This window comes from Bufo gargarizans, chromosome 4, assembly GCF_014858855.1.
Source record: "Bufo gargarizans isolate SCDJY-AF-19 chromosome 4, ASM1485885v1, whole genome shotgun sequence".
Taxonomy (NCBI): Eukaryota; Metazoa; Chordata; class Amphibia; order Anura; family Bufonidae; genus Bufo; species Bufo gargarizans.
Genome location: NC_058083.1, coordinates 333,562,547 through 333,580,547, shown reverse-complemented (window position 1 = coordinate 333,580,547; position 18,001 = coordinate 333,562,547). Strand labels below are relative to the sequence as shown.

At 43.4% G+C, this 18,001-nt stretch overlaps 1 long non-coding RNA gene across 1 annotated transcript; it reads right to left on the bottom strand.

Moving 5' to 3' along the window:
• Positions 1 to 14,607: 14,607 nt before the first annotated feature.
• Positions 14,608 to 17,751, bottom strand: LOC122934058. Its single transcript, XR_006388629.1, has 3 exons — positions 17,634 to 17,751; positions 15,495 to 15,546; positions 14,608 to 14,739 (listed from the first exon to the last, which is right to left on the bottom strand). It is a non-coding gene; the product is annotated as an uncharacterized LOC122934058 (long non-coding RNA).
• Positions 17,752 to 18,001: the final 250 nt, after the last annotated feature.

The window sequence follows — 18,001 nt, the reverse complement described above, 5'->3', positions numbered from 1 at the left end:
CGCTATATACAGGCACTGGCTGTGCACACTCCGTGCACCCATTAACTTGAATGGGTCCGCGATCCACAAGATAAGGCCATAGATAGGATATGTTGTATGTTTCGCAGAGCGGAGGCATGGATCGGAAGCCCACGGAAACACTACAAAGTGCCTCTATGGTCTTTTGGTTCTGTGCTTCTGCACTGCAAAAGAAAAGACATGTCCTATGTTTTGCCATATCTTGCGGATTTTGGACCCATTCAAGTCAACGGGTACCAATTATGGATTTAGCTCAAAAAGCTGTGTGACACAACCATTATATTTTGCTCTGCAGGTTCCACTGCTGGTTTCCATCTACAAATACTGATGCAAGGTACTGACTATGTGAACATGGATTTGTTTTTGAAAACATTTTTTTTTTACAGTCTCAAGTATTAAAACAAGAACATAACATTACAAGAGAATAGTGATAGTATAGACCTTATTATAGAAAGCAAAGATATAGGTCACTCATTATACAGTGTATATGCTTGATTCGTTACAGAGTCATGGTGATGATGAGGTCCACTTTCCTACTCCATATGTTTCAGACATATTTATATTTGGGTAGATTTTAGTTTTGATATGCGAGTATCTTTTTTTCATTATGAGACATTCTGTTAACTAGGTCTATAACTTCATTAATATGTGGTAATTTGGCCTCTTTCCAGTGTCTGTTGATAATCAGTTTTGTGGCCATCAGAATATGTCCTAACGCTAACCTCTGGTGGGATTGGAAAGAATCGAGGTCAATTAAAAGTAGTGACATAGCAGGAGACAAAGTGTGTGATTCAGATGTCAGGATACTAGCTAGCCTTTGTGCAGCATTCCAGAGGGGTGACCCTATGTAAAAGTCCCAGAGAATAAGTTTTAGTGTCCCCAGCTGTCCACAATTTCTCCAGCATCTATTTGTGCAATTGGGGTACCTAAGCTTGAGTCTTGCTGGGGTGAAATACCAGTTGTAGTGGGTCTTTATAATGGCCTCTCTGTGTGTTATACATCTAAAAAGTTTGTGTATGTACTTAAAGGGACACTGACAGGCCCAATAAGCATATTTAGGTATATATATCACAGTACAGGTCTTATAAAGTGTATTAAAATCATCTAAGTATCCCCCCTGTCCACCTTATAAATACAGAAAACTGAAGTTTTAAAACCTGCTTGAAGCATCTTCAATCTGCCCAAGGGGCGGCGTTTCATCTCCACTTGCGCCCAGCCAGCCGCCCCCAACTGCCGCTTTGAAGCGCCGCCCAGCTCATCAATATTCACTTCACTGGGCGGCTACTACTGTCCCCGACGTCACAAGATCCGGCGCATGCCCATAGGATTGTATTGGGCATGTGCAGCACGCCAGACCTGCAGGGTATTGCGATAGTGAGGTCACGGTTATGGGCAATCGAGGGTTACTCACTTTTTGGAGGAGAACCCTGGGCAGGCATGCGGCAGTAAAGGAGAGGTAGACACTAGTTCCTCTGCGGCACACTCTGTATGTAGGGACCAGGCCTGATGGTGGATGAGGTGCCCTGGATGTTGCAGGTATTTTGAGTGCCTGAGGCAAAGTCCCTTTAAGGATCGTGACGCCAGTGCCTGTAACGGTGGCACACCGATTTATAGGAGTAGTGATGAAGTACACAGATGGTAAACCAAAGGTTGCTTTACTTTGGAAAACAGTCCAACTTTGTACAGACAAGTTTACAGTTGATAATGATGCAGTCCCTTATAGCACAAATGCCACAGCAGGTTTACTTCACAAAATGGCAGGTATAAATCTTGCAAGATACTTGGAGGGCAAACAGTTAATGCTTTGCAGTACTATGCTGCACTATCCCCACAGCTATTCTAGCTGGCTGGATCCCAAGGCCCGGATGCCTAATTGCTGGCTTGAATCCTTGGTGTATAAATCTTCCTCCAGTATTGACCCTCGCTTTATATTAAAGTACCTCTGCCCCTCAGCTTACTTCTCTGAGCTGGGTGTTCTGTCTCTGCTGGGTTGGAAGGTGGCTGCAGGTTTCTCCCAGGAGGTCCATTCCTACTACTGGGGTTACTTCATCTGTGCTAGCTGGGTTTACTGGTCTCCAGGCAGGCTGTTCTCCATCTCTAGCCTCCTGGTGCAACTAGAAGCCTGGACTATCTAGCTGCATGTCAGGAGGAGGCCCTCAGCATAGCTCAGGCTGGTGCCTTCTCACTTCTGTCTCCACAGACTCCTGACTATGACCTAACCCCTCCCTGTCTGGGCCTGGACATTTATACTAGGGGCTCCCTATCTCCCTCTAGTGTCTAGGATGTCTAACTACACCCAACTAGGTCTGCTGAGCATTAACAGGGGAAACAACACATGTAAAACACATTGAAAAATACATTAAATGCATAGTTAAATATAATATCACTGTCCCTTGTGAGCAGAAGTAACACGTGACCCAATTGACCCTTGTGCAGTGCCCACTCCTACCTAGTGTGACACTACACATGCGCCGGATCTTGTGCCGTCGGGGACAGTAGTAGACGCCCAGCGAAGTGAATATTGATGAGCTGGGTGGCGCTTCAAAACGGCAGTTGGCGGCGGCTGGCTGGGCGCAAGCGGAGATGAAACGCCGCACCTTGGGCAGATTGAAGATGATTCAAGCAGGTTTTAAAACTTCAGTTTTCTGTATTTATAAGGTGGACGGGGGGGGATACTTAGATGATTTTAATACACTTTATAAGACCTGTACTGTGATATATATACCTAAATATGCTTATTGGGCCTGTCAGTGTCCCTTTAAAGGAGGTGGTCCATTGTGTGTCACAAATTTGTGTACCAAGTTCTGTCTCCCATCTCAGGGGGTGGGGAAAGTCTGAACCTAAGTTTATCCTGCAGTTAGACATAAAATGTTGATATGGTTTTAGGTCTACTTAATAAGGTATTAATGCTAGTCGTATTGTGGGACGGGATGAGCGAATTTCATATTTTGAAGTTTGTGTGCAGGTTCGTGTTGTGGTATTTACTGAATTGTGTTATGGATTCCCTTACCACGGACCATAACACAATTCCATGATGGATTGCATAACGGAATGCCTTTAGGCAAAGGCGGTCCACAATATGGCAACGGGGCGCACACGCCCGTGTGAAAGACGACTTAGGCTATACTCACATGGAAAAAAATCTGCCCCTGATTCAGCTGTCCACACAGGGATCCCATACGTAAGATGGCTACTGACACTGCATATGAAATATAGTAAACGGTGCATAAAGTAAGTAGAGAAAAAAATAAGTTCATTGAAATAATGGCGCAGTATTTTGGGCAAGGAGAGGGGTTGTGATTGCCCCCATAGCCCATACATTCTTGCCTTTATATTTGCTAACACCAATAATAGTCTGTGCTTTACAACTTTACAGGTACAAGAAATACAACTGTTATTAATTTTCTACCAATTTTCAGTTTACAAAATTAAGTAGTAAATGCCCCCATAGCTCAGCACCTCTTACTTTATACCTGACAAGGTGCAGGGGCATTGCTGGGCTCCGAAAACATATAGGGCCCCGGAAACCACAGAAAGGGGATGGCATTAAAGCATTGGTGCACAACCTTTTCCGGTCCAAGGGACACATTGTAAGACTGAACCACCAAGGGCCACAATCCTTTTAATATAATCATTTTTGAAGGTAACTGTATTCTGGGAATGTATTTCTTTTACCTTTATTGCATCGCCAGGTGTTAAGTGTAAGGAATGCTTGTTATTGGTCTTGGTCTTCTTGGAATGGAAGATTGTACAGGATCATTTAGGATGGGAAGATAAATAGGTGTCTGGAACAAGATGGAAGAGAGTAAATGTCTACCTGATATCTAGGAATGTGTTAGCTGCGACTCAAGACACTCGTGAGGTTTGGCAGCTGCTTGGTGGTGGCTGATGGTGGAGTAAAAAGTATAATCCAAAATAGAACCTGAATCTTAAGAATCACTGCACCAAACTTTGTCTTATACAATCCATTTGGACAGATAAAGAAACAGCACTTAGACAATGTTATCTTTTCAACCTTTATTTTTAGATTTTTTTTATATCTACATGACATGATTTAAACTTATAATATAGCTCTATGGGATTCAAATACATAACACTGATGGTACCTTGATTTTGTTTTTCAGAGTCTCCAAAGCACCAAGTTTGAAGATATGCAAATTAGCTATCCCAAGTGCCCATGGGTGGCGCATGTGCTGCAAGTGCCCAGTGCTCTCCGCCTTACTTGCGCCTGACTCCTCCCCTCTGTATCGTCCGGCCAGCCTTGTGTCGTCATTCTCATCTCCATTTGTAATCCAGCACCTGCCCCGTTCACCTCCAGGCCCGGCCATGCGCAGTACATAATGGCATAATGATATGCAGTGTGCATGCGCCAGTTACTGATCACTTACAACTGTAAGAAAAGATGCTCCAAAATGATTTTATGAAGTTTTGCTTCTGAAATTTCCTCAGCTGAAAACCAGTTCCATTCATCTGGATTGGTGCAGCAGAAAGCATATGGGTTTCTACAAGCTGTGTAATGAATGGGGCAGTTGCAGAAATTTCTGAAAACTACGAACATACCCTAATACTACTGTCTATTGCAGAAGAAAATATATAGCCTGATGTATGCACACAACTGAAAAATATAATTTTTGTAATACATTTTGACAGCTTCTGAAAGCTGATAAAACACCAACATCTTAATGACATGAACAGAATGTACTGTCCACGACCACAAGAGGAAGGAAAACCACATTGATGACGAAATATGCTTGTTACTATTTAGCACTGAAAGTTTTCCTTTATTTGAAAGTAACTCTTATTTAATATCTATTCACATCTTTACTTCACGTCTTCAAGTTATATTCTCTTGTCTTACTTGATTACTTGACATATGTGAATGGATTGATATTTTTGCATATGATATTCAGTACATACTGTATACTTCAGTTCTCAGAAACAATGTACAGTTCTCATACTGTAGTTAGGAATATTGCACACAGCCGTATTGTGGACCCATATTACACCGATTCTGAATACAGCAACCATAGCCGGCCATAGGCCCATGTGTACCTTAATGTGCCTCCGATTATATTTTCTGTTCTGTATTAAATCCCTACTCACTCTGGGCCTGTGAGTCCACTGGGAAGTCTCACCAAGTGAGCAACAGCCTTCCTGTAGGAGGTGCATTCAAAAATAGCTGTCAGTGACTGAATAGGACCACCTACTGGACTCCTAAACCCAGATGAGCAGGGAATTAGACTGATAAATTATACATTATATTGAATGTATTCCTACAATGATATACATCTGACCAGCTCCTTCTTGTCTATAACATACTGCCTGCAGATGGTGTAAGCTGGGGGACACACTCCGCCAATATAATGCGCTGCCAATCCAATTCAGAAAGGAAGCCCCAGTGCCAATCATTACATTAACTTTGTAGTGGCGTTGCACCACAAATAGCATAATTGCTCTGCTTTTTAGAGAAAGCAGTGCATGGGAAGGTAGTGGCCTCTTTGTGTAAGTATGCTGAAGTTGGGACAGCAATGATCAGCTCCAAGCAGACTAGGCTTGGAGCAAGTCCCAGATGAGGGATGTGAGGAGCAGTCACCTGGCAGTGGTGACCAAAAGAGGCCGTGAATGTGAGCAATGGCCCATTGAAATGGGAGGAGAATGAATCTGCAATCTCACAGGTGTGCCACCAAATGATCGATTTCTTGCTAGATTTGGCTGAAAAGGACCATGGGTGGGTTGAGTAAGGCGTTTCCAGGTAGAGCATTGTGGCTACAAGTGGAAATAGACCCTGAGCTTAACACCTAGTAGCCTGAAAGTCTAACATAACCCTAGAAGAATTCAAGGATGGGGGCGACATCTCCCAAAGAGGAGGATACAGTGGGTGAAAACGCTGACATCAATCATAGGTTTTTGCTGGCCTTTTGTTTTAGGCAAAAAAAGAACTGTAGATGTTACATGGAAGTCTACAGGGACATAGTAAACACCGGAGAGGCTTTTTTTTTGTACTGGCCGCTTTTCACCCTTGAGGTGCGTTTTTTTTGTGTCAATGGGTCTTTTGGGGTCTGTCCATTTTTCCCTCATTGCATGGACTTTTCTTCAACACACCCAATTTTATTATTTGAAGTTTAAAAAAAACTAATGCAATATGTGTTTGCATTTTATAATTTTTGCATGCTGTTTTAAAAAATAAAATAAAATTCCCCATACAGTTCTACAGAGAAATTGACATTACAAGACAGGCTTGTTACCCCCCGGCTGGAGTAGTTTTCACTTCTCTTTTACCCCTGTTTCCAGGCGATGACAGTGTAAAAACATCTGTGTGACAAAATAGTGCATACCACCATTTATCTTTTACCTTCTGTAGAAATATCCTACCCTTGTCTGCAAAATGGATAAAAATAGGATATATTCCATTCTCTTTGTGGGGCTGCGGATGTGCAGCTGCGGAGAGACCACAGTATGCTGTCCGCATCTTTTGCTGCCTCATTGAAATGAATAGGTCTGCATCCGATCGGACAGAAACTACGGTTGTGTGCATGAGCCCCAAGGTGTATTTTAGTCTGTAAACAACAGATCTGCAAAGTACGGATACCTTCCATGTGCATTCTGCATTCTTCTCCAATCAAATAGCAAGTACTATATTAGTCAGCCTGCACAATTTTTGGTATTGTAAATCAGTTCCATTCATCTGATCGGGGTTTGCAGTAATGCATGTGCTTGCCCCCAAAACAACTCCATTCAAATGAATGGAACAGATTTTCAGTGACTCAAATTTCTGCAACAAAATCTGCAGTGTCTGAAGTCACCCTTAGGCTAGGGCTACATGAAGACATGTGTGGCACGGCATTCACATCTCAGACAAATCGCACAACATTTCTTATAATTAAAGATGAGCAAAACTAATCCAACAAAGTGGAATTAGATCAGAATTTCAGGATAAATTCGATTCGACGCAAAGCCAAATTTCCAAAGTTCCATGGTAGCGAATCTATTTAACCTACAATAGTGTAAAAAATACCACAGAACCAAGTGCACCGGCCAACCGGCCAACCGCAGCAAAACCCGGAGGGCAGAGCCAGCGAGCCCTGTACTTGACAGAGCCCCAGATGCTGAGGATGACTGGGCCAAAGGCTCACTGGTCGCACCTCCAGGAAGGTCCCGGTACACTTGGCCCCTACATGCCAGGTACAGACAAACAGAACCAAAGGAACACACAGGTCAGTGATTCCCCCTACGGGGAAGCCAGGAACCCCCTTCCGGAGGCAGGAAAAACAGGCAGAAACCGATAACGGACGCAGTTACACACTGCTAGGCGCTCAGATGCAGATACGCACTGCTAGGCGCTCAGATGCAGATACACTCTGCAAGGCGAAAACATGGGACAAAACAGGAATAAATAACATAGAACAGAGCAGAACAGGACATCTCAAATACACCAGAACAGAGCAGGAACAGACAAACAGAGACTAACAATGCAAAACCAGACGACACAACGCAGAAGGGTAACTGAAAACCCCCAGGAACAGAAGCGAGGTGCAACCTAGCAACAGCAGACAGGACTCAGGACAGACTGACAAAGACTGACCCCCAAAACCACAGTTACGGTCTATCTAGCTGGGTAACGAGGCACCTAGGAAGACACACCCAGGCACAGCAGACAGGGTAAGTTAACCCCATCAGAACCGGAGCTCAGACAGACACACAGGAACAGAACCGGACGTTGCCCCTGGCAACCAGCATGAACAGATACAGAACTGGGCGTTGCCCTTGGAAACCGGGATACACGGATACCGAACTACAGATACAGTCAAAGGGGTACACACGTACACGGGCAGGTTCACACTAGATATCGCAGCCAGCACGCAGCCCCTAGCAACCAGCCTGCACAGGAGGCAACCTGCAGCCACTACGCTAGGGAGCCTGCAGCCAGCCTGCATGGCAACACATGTCATGGTGAACTGCACGTGACAGTTATTCAATGAAGTCACTTGCGACTTCGTGAATAACTAACTTCGGCTTTTCGGAGCCCATACACTTTAATACTGTACGGAGGTTGATCTCCGTACAGAATTAATCCAAAGTTTTAAATTAAGCGACTTCAAATGTCCGAAGCTCGCTTCACTCATAACTATTATTCAGGTATAAGAGCTCAATGCAAGTCAAGTTGCTGTCACATACGTAACTTCTGGTCCGTGGTATCAGAATCTATAACGGAATTCTTAGATATCCGGAACCTTGTATACCAAACTTGAAAACACAAGTTCGCTCATCCTTCTACCTCACCTTTTTTTGCCTTCCTCTGGATCAACTTGCAGGATGACAGGCCGAACTGGATGGACAAATGTCTTTTTTTGGCCTTATGTACTATGTTACTATGTTACTATCCCTATCAGTGGGTCCATGCAGCTTGGTAAATAACCCTATGAGGACAGGGAGATTTTCTGTCTTTGTATTTCATTTTTTCTACTCATGGCCTTTCAGAAGCTATAATTTGCTCCAAGGGTACCAAATAAAAGTTATGGTGCTGCATAAGAATACTGACATACAAAGACTGACATTAAAGATGGCTACCTCTGGAACCTGACTGAGAAGGGTGTCTTGCAACGGTTTTCCCTCTCACATTGAACTAACCAAAAACTTGTACTTCACTTTATTAAGTACTCACATTGCACTAAGCGCTCAACACTCCAGTGACAACCTGGGCCAAAGTCATCACTCTAGGGCGTGGGGGTGTCATATACTGTAATCCCTCCACATTCTTTGATATGCCCGCAAACAGAAGGGAGGCTTCATCCTGTATTCCCCTCTAAGCACCAAGGCCTTATAATGCTTTACGCTTCGTCACCTTGATCACTGTACAGGTAGCTACACACAAATTTTCTTAAAGCTGCATGAGGCCTTCGGACATAGACTAGTGTTGGTCGAGCATGCTAGGTAGGTAAGTACTGACACTCGCTGTAATGCCGTAGCCATGTTGGTAACTGACATTACAGTGATTGGCTGGCCGAAACGTGTCATTGGGTGTGTGGGGATTCGCTCTGCTAGTTAGGATTAGTGGATGCAGTATAGAGGCAAAGTACACAGTTTTTGAATCACACAACAGTGTTTATTTACCCATTGGTGTAAAACAAAATGCAGATAAGGTGTATCACAAAACGTAGGTGGCTTGGTGTTTGTTAACACACAAGGAAAGTCCATAAACAATAAAAGTCACCATTTCTCCTGGGTGTTAATTCACACCCTATTAGCAGTTTACCCTCATCAAGTTCATAGGTGGCCTGTTCACCTTTAGAGGGTCCTGAGTCCTCCAGGCTGGCTCAAACCTCAAATCCCAGAACAGCCCTCAGTTCACAGCACACAGACTCATGACTGTCAGAGGGAGGTAAATCCACCACACCTGGCAGTGATGGATGGTTTTTATGCCTGGCAAAACCCAGCCTGGAACATGGGGAATAGTCACCCACCCAGCACTTTGACTATTCCCAGTAAGAGCCGTTCTGGATCAGCTATGCTAAATCTCAAGGTGTCAGTTAGCAATAGCTGCTGTTGACACATAAAATACAGTCTCTTACTTCACTGAGGCCAGGAACCTTGGAGACTAGTGATGGACGAACAGGGGCGGTTCACGATCACGCGATCAAATGTTCGCAAACCGCAAGTTCGCAGCGGGTCTCATTTATTTTAATGGCAGGCGAACCTGAAAAACCTTCAGCTCATATTTGCAGCCAATAAATAATCACTAGAAGTGCACAAATAGTCCCACAACATGGACAGTGACATACCAGATGTATTATTCGAATTTGCGATCTCCCCCAAAAAATATTTCAATGCGAAATATCGGCAATATTATTTTTGTGTACACGCATGCGCAAATGCACTATACAGTACCCAAATGCACTATAAAGAAAGTATATTGGTATATAACACCCCGCTTCAATCAGTTTTTTGGGGGACGACTAGTATATCACATCAGTAGAAATTATTTGTTCCAATAACGCTTGTCCCTCTATATACCTGCAGTATTGCAGCAGAACCGCACACAACTGTCGCACAATACAAATGCACTATAATATACTTTCTAACATGGAAAGTATAACATTGTACAAGGACGGCAATCCATTAGAATATACATGAAGATAACCTTTAATAATTTTACTATCAGGCTCCATTCACACGTCCGTAAGTGTTTTGCAGATCCGCCACACACGGACACCGGCAATGTGCATTCCGCAATTTGTGGACCGCACATCGCCGCTATTTTTTTGCAGAAACGGAAGCACAGATGCGGAAGTGCGGATCTGCAAATGCGGATGCGGATCCGCAAATGCAGATGCTGACAGCATATTCCGGCCCCATTGAAAATTGCGGAATGGATGCGGACCCATTTTGCGGACGTGTGAATGGAAAAGATATCCTTCAAAATGAAAATAAATTTAATTATTAAAGTTAAGCAAAAAGCATAGATGTGGTAGGCAATAACAAGTGCTCGGCGGCACTAAATAGGGTGCTCGGCGGCACCAAATCAGAAACCATATGTCCTACCACAATCCGGGGGGTTCCAGTGCACATCAATGAATCCAGGAGGGAAAGCAAAAAAACATCCATCCCTGGGCTAGATGATGATGTGGTATTGAAGGAAAGGGTGGGCAAAGAACTGTCCCTGATATTGCCCTCCAGTAGGTTGCTATTCTGTCCCTGATAGCCTAACCATAGACCACCCGCCTTGATAAGAGCGACCCGTCCGGAACCTTACCCTATATAAAAAAGGCCCTAGTAAGCCCCTAGCCCCTAGGCCCCTGACTTCCAGGTGATCACTATATGGATGTATGTGTTTTTGACTCCTTATAAAAGTATATCATAAGTATATCGCACCCCTCTGTGTATCACACATATCGATAGCAAACCTATACTAGTGCTTAAAATGACTTTTGTGGCCTTATTAGCTAGCGTTTGTTGTGCCTAACAGCCTGTCCCTGCTCCACACAGCAACCTCTCTCTACACTGGCAAAACACTGGATGTAAAATGGCGGCCAGATGAGGTTTATTTATAAGGTAGGGGGTATGTCCATGTGCTTAAATGTCTCAATTGGCTGTCCTGTACCACCTGATGGATGTGTCATGGGTCAAAGTTCTTCACAATGTAAAAGAATATGGCGGGCGTGAATTTTTCCATATATTCGTATGTTCGGCGAATCACGAACACGCAAAGTTGTCCGCAAAACGACTGCCGGGCGAACCCCTCAAGGCCATCTCCATTGGTGACACATACCTTTCATCCACGATGACTCCAGGTACCTTCTTACATAACCCCCCCCCCCCCCCCTTTGTTCAACCCTGACAGGGCATCCCGGGACAAGGCATCTGCGTTTCCCTGCAACCGGCCCGCCCTGTGTTCCACAGAGAACTTAAAGTTCTGTAAGGACAGGAACCACCTGGTGACTCTGGCATTTATCTCTTTGGCCTGGCTCATCCACTTGAGAGGGGAGTGGTCAGTCACCAGGTGGAACTTTCTCCCCAACAAATAGTAGCAGAGAGACTCGAGTGCCACTTGATAGCCAGGCACTCTCTCTCCACTATACTATACCTGGTTTCGGCTGGGGTAAGCTTGTGGCTTAAAAAGACAACGGGATGTTCCTCCCATTGACTACCTGAGAGAGTACAGCACCGAGGCTTACTTCGGAGGCATCTGTCTGTACAACAAACTCCTTATTGAAATCGGGTGCCACCAAAACCGGTGACCCGCACAGGGCCGACTCAAAGTGGAAAAAGAGCTTAAGGAGCTCTGTCAAGGGCAAAGTGGCAAAGTGGGGAACAAATCTCATCTAATAGCCTATCATTCCTAGGAACGACTTTACTTGTTTAGTGGTGACAGGTTGGGGCCAATTTCTTATCGCCTCTATTTTGTTTACTTGGGGTTTGATCACTCCGCGCCTAAATGACATACCCCAGGTATTTTGTCTCCTCTAACCCTTTCACACATTTTTGGGGGTTAGTAGTTAGTCCAGCTTTACGAAGGGAGTCTACTACAGCCTGTACTTTGGGCAGGTGACTTTCCCAGTTGGTACTGTGGATGACAATATCGTCCAGGTAAGCCGAAGCGTACCGATGAAGTGTTCGCAGCCGAATGTCCACTAGTCTTTGGAAAGGGGCGGGGGCACCATGCAGACCTATGAGTAACACCTTATACCGGTACAGCCCCTCCGGTGTAATGAAGGCCGTTTTCTCTTTGGCAGCCTCCGTTAAGGGTACCTGCCAGTACCCTTTGGTGATGTCCAAAACTAAAAAAATACTGGGCTTGTCCTAACCTCTCAATCAGCTCGTCTACCCGGAGCATGGGATACGCGTCGAACTTAGATAGCTCATAAAATTTTTCAAAAATCGTTACAAAACCGCCACGTCCAGTCCGGTTTTGGTATCAGTACTATAGGGCTGGCCTACTCACCTCTAGACTCCTCAATGACGTCTAGTTGCAGCATTAGTTGTACTTCCTCAGAGATGGACTGTCGCCGAGCCTCTGCTACCCAGTATGGTTTCAACAGGATTTTGGGAGGTCCAGGGAGGTCTGAGAACACATCCGTGTTCCTGCTGACGAACTCCCTGGCCTCCTGAGTCTGTTTAGAGGAGAGGCTGTCAGCAATCTTCACTGTGGCTTACACTTCCCTTACATCAGACTTATGGGCCGGAACCTCTCCCCCTAGAAAACTCGGCCGCGGGCTATCGTCAGTACTGGTCTAGCTATTCTTCCACGGTTTGAGTATGGGGAACAGCAATTAGTGTTTCAGGAGGTGGATGATGATGATGATGAGACACAGTTGCCAATAAGTCAACCGCAATTAGTGTCTCAAGAGGTTGATGAGGATGAGACACAGTTGTCAATAAGTGAGGTTGTTGTTAGGTCAACAAGTCAGGAGGATGAACAGAGTGAAGAAGTGAAAGAGGAGGTGGTGGACGAGGAAATCACTGACCCAACCTGGGAAGCTGGGAAGGTGGCAAGCCGAGCGAGGACAGCAGTACAGAGGTGGAGGGATCCGCAACAGGCTGGAAGAGGCAGTTGGGTGGCAAAAGGGGCGAAGGCAAGCCACACCAAACAGGCCCGAAAATGTTCCCCGGAGCACCCCCTTGCAGAAAACTCCCTTGCCAAGGGGTAGGTGTTCCGCAGTCTGGTGATTTTTCTATGAAAGTGCGGACGATAAAAGAATTGTCATTTGAAACCTGTGCCGTACAAAAATGAGCAGGGGCGTGAATACTAGCAATCTCAGCACCAGCAGTATGATCCCACACATGGCATCAAAGCACCTTACTAGGTGGGCCAAACGCCTGGGTCCACAGTCAGTGTCTGCAGGTCACACCACTGCCTCCTCTTCCCCTGTGTTACATGCTGGCCAATCCCCTGTCCAAAACGCGGGCCCGGATGCCTCACGCCCTGCACCTGGACTTTCACCAGCACCATCAGCTAGCACATCCACTTCTGTGTCCCAGCGCAGCGTACAGATATCCATACCCCAGGCCTTTGAACGAAAGCGCAAATACCCAGCTACCCACCAACAGGCCATAGCCCTAAATGTGCACCTTTCCAAATTGCTGGCCCTGAAAATGTTGCCATTTTGAAGCTCAGATCAGCAGTAAACCCTCACCCCTAATTTTTTAGATAGTTAGCTCAGCAGCAGGCCCTCACCCCTAATGTTTTAGAAGATCAGATCAGCAGCAGACCCTCACCCCTAATGTTTTAGAAGGTCAAATCAGCAGCAGACCCTCACCCCTAATGTTTTAGAAGGTCAAATCAGCAGCAGACCCTCACCCCTAATGTTTTAGAAGGTCAGATCAGCAGCAGACCCTCACCCCTAATTTTTTAGATGGTCAGCTCAGCAGCAGACCCTCACCCCAAAAACTGATCCGTTTTTGGAGATGTCATTAGTCTAGGGGTTCACATACTTTTTCCACCTGCACTGTGAATGTTTACATGGTGTGTTCAATAAAAACATGGTAACATTTAATTCTTTGTGTGTTATTTGTTTAAGCAGACTGTGATTGTCTATTGTTGTGACAGATTATATTTTATGACCAATTTGTGCAGAACTCCATATCAATCCAAAGGGTTCACATACTTTTTCTTGCAACTGTATATTACTTTGCCAGATAGTTTTGTTCTGTCTGATTAATAATATTTGGCTAAAGGCAAAATTTGTTCCTGGAAAGTCTAATTTAATAGCAGATGCTTTATCTTGTCAGAATCTCACACTCTTCAAAGAACTAGTGCCAGAAGCTGCAACCTGCAACTCTCCGTTGTCTGACTCCTCTTTGGGGGTTAATTTAGGAGTTCTGCGGGACTTAATATGGAAATCTCTTTCCCCAAATACATGGTCCTCTTACGCATCTGCATGGAAACTATGGACTTAATTTTGCGTTTACAAAAAATTAGATACGTTTACCAATGATTCTTTACCTTTAATAATTCTTCAATAGTTTACTGGTAAATAAAAACTCATTCTTTTTCAAAATTAGGTCTTCAACCAGTTAAAAATAATTATATTTTGAATCAGGCCTTAAAAGGTCTGAAGAGATGTACGGTCAAGAAAGAAAAAAACAGACCAATATCTAAGAAAATTTTATTTCAATTATATGACGTTTTACCCTCAATATGTTCTTAGGTTCTACAAACTCAGCTTTTCTGATCTGTTTTTCTTTTGGCATTCTTCGCTGCTCTCCGGATCAGCGAATTCACGGCTGTGAATAAACACACTACATCATCAATTAATATCTCCGATTTGGTTTGTAATAATAAAGTTTTTAAACTTTACATAAGAAAGTCTAAAACTGATCAACTACAAAAAGGTCATTGGATAACTTTACACCCCGTCCATAACTCCCGATTATGCCCTTTTATGGCTATGCAAAATTGGTTGAACAGTAGGCCAAAGGTGAATGGTCCTTTATTCATACACCGGGAACATTCTCCTCTTACAAGATTTCAATTTAATGCAATTCTAAAGAAAAGTCTCTACATGTTAGACTATAAAGACTGTAATATATCTTCCCATTCATAGGAGCAGCCAACAAGGATTGACATCATCCTTAATAAAATATTTAGGTAGAGGGAAAATCTGAATGGTTCAAGATCTACATCAGACCAGAAGTGTTATTAGAATAGTTTCATTTGTTTTACAGGTAATCGCAAGATTTGGATTGTAGGAAACCACGTCGTTAATGGAGCATTAAATCGGGCTTCTCAAAGAAAGTATTTACATGACCTTGGTCTAAATTTGAATATATATATATTCATTGGTCTGCACAATCTGACTTAAAATTGAGAGATGTTTGGTCGTTATGTAACTCCCTAGCTATATATTTACCTTTACCTGATCTCATTATTCTACATTTTGGTGAAATGACTTAGGATGTATCAATTCTCAGGAAGTGATTAATAAATATAAATGTACTTTTAGGAATAGTCGTTCTTTATTACCTAATTCTGTTCTTACCTTCTCGGAAATGATTCCAAAGCTCAACTGGTCTCACAGTGATCTTCGTTTCCTGGATAAAATCAGGAAAAAAGTCAATTGTCAGATGGGAAATTTTTTACCTCATTTTAATTGTTTTTCATACAGACACATGGAATTAGAAGGTTATACTAGAGGCCTTTATACATCTGATTATTGGCGATTGTCCGATATAGGCAACAATATTTTTAATGAGGGTTTTCAAAATATGATCGAAGAAGGTCTGCGATTTTTTGGGGGTGCCATGTGATACATGGCTTGTGGGTGAAGTCGCTCATTATTTTAGTGGACGTGCTTGGTTATTATTATTTAAAATTAAACTGTTTATTTGTTTAAAGAATTAACCTTGCGGCCTTTACATCCACACATATTTCAAATTTCATAAAAAAAAAATATTTTAGTATTTTAGCTGGACTTGGTCTTATTTGTCTAGAACCTTTGCCCATCATGCAAGAGCTCGGCATTGGGTATACAATGAAGGGAAAACCTGATGGCATGGTTTTGTTCATATTATAGATGTTGTGTGTCTGTGAAGGTTCTCATTTATTCAGGTCATGGTACATATCTGTAAAGAATAAATCAAGGCAACTGGACGTACTGTAGATTTCTTGAAAACATTTCACTTGTTCTTCCAACGAGCTTTCTCAATTCTAAGTGATTGTACAAAAAATTCTGGGAATAAATATGTAACTGAATCCGTATAATGCTGTCTTGACACCTTTTTCTGGGAAGTCACCTACTGACTCCAATTAGGATAATGGAATCAACACCTTTGACCCAATGCTGGGTCTAATTACCAGATGTGGATTCAGTTACATATTTATTCCCAGAATTTTTTGTACAATCACTCAGAATTGAGAAAGCTCGTTGGAAGAACGAGTGAAACGTTTTCAAGAAATCTACAGTACGTCCAGTTGCCTTGATTTATTCTTTACAGATATATAGATGTTGTGGTGTGTATAATAATAAGTATTTATCAAGCCTGTTCGGTTCGAGTATCTCGATGCTCAGAAAATGGCAGTGCTCAGCCGAGTACCGCATATGCTCAAGCGCCATGCCTGAGTCTCCTCCCCGCAGCCAATAAACATGCAGGTAAGTGCTGCCCTCACTGTAATGCCAGTAGCCATGTTGGCTACTGGCATTACAGTGATTGGCTGGCCGGAACGCTTCATCGGGTGCTATATAGCACCCGATGACGCATGTTTGGCTCATTCGTAGTTAGGCAGAGCTGAGCATAGGAAGGGACAGAGAGTGTAGGGAGTGTAATTGAATATTTTTTTTGCACAAAAATATTTCAGAGACCCAAAAGTCCTTGTAAGGACTATTGTGCGTGACAGAAGCATTATATGTTTGTAGCGCATACTGTGCTAAATTGCTCATTGTTAGGGAGAACTGTGCATAGGAAGGGACAGACAGTGTAGGGAGTGTAATAGGAAGATTTTTATACAAAAAACTTTTCAGAGACCCAAAAGTCCTTTTAAGGACTATTGTGTGTGACAGCAGCAATATATATTTTTAGTGCATCCTGCGCTAAATACAGTGTAATAGGCCACTGCGGACAGTTAAATTATTTGCGTTGCATCTCCAGTGTAAAGTGTGCGTATCCGTAAAATATCAGTGACATCCAGTGTACTTTTTCTGTAGATGGTGTCCACTGCGGACAGTTAAATTATCTGAAGAACATGAACATGACAGTGGGGAACGGCAATTTGTGTTTAATGAAGCGGTGTTGAGATATGGGAGTATATGCTGTTAAAAAATGTCTAAACTCAGTTCTTGGCAAAAGCAACTCATTTATTTTGAGCAAAAATAAAGCAATAGAAAAACAAGGCAAAATAACAGCGAAATAAATTATCCTCATAGGTCTTTGCAACTACCTTGGTAGCAAGTAGCTCCCCCAGTGTCCAGCTAACACTCTGAACTGACGATGGATCCCCAGAACATTGCACAGGTGCTTTTAAATACACAAAACTCACAATCTCAAAGGGCTACACACACATTTTACATTTCCAAAAACAAATGTTATAAATGATGCATACCTACCTCAACACAGAGGAGCTTGCCATCTGTTTAAGATACATAACACAAAATAGTTATACTAACTAAACTAAAAATACTCACCTGGACTAATCAGCTGCATGCATCTAACAATCTGTAATGCAAGTAAGGGGATAATGCTGTATGTCAGTGTGAACAATGCCTTTGTCTGCAGAAATAATAGCGGAGAGAGAGGTTTGCTGGCCAGCAAGAAAGTGAAAGCAGACAAGAAAGACATACAGATATACACAGACAAACTAATGACATATTCATCCCCTAACAGGATGAAGAGGATGAGACATAGTTGTCAATCACTGAGGTTGTGGTTAGGTCAACAAATCAGGAGGATGATCAGAGTGAGGAAGTGGAAGAGGAGGTGGTGGACGATGAGGTCACTGACCCAACCTGGGAAGGTGGAAAGCCGTGCGAGGATAGCAGTACAGAGGGGGAGG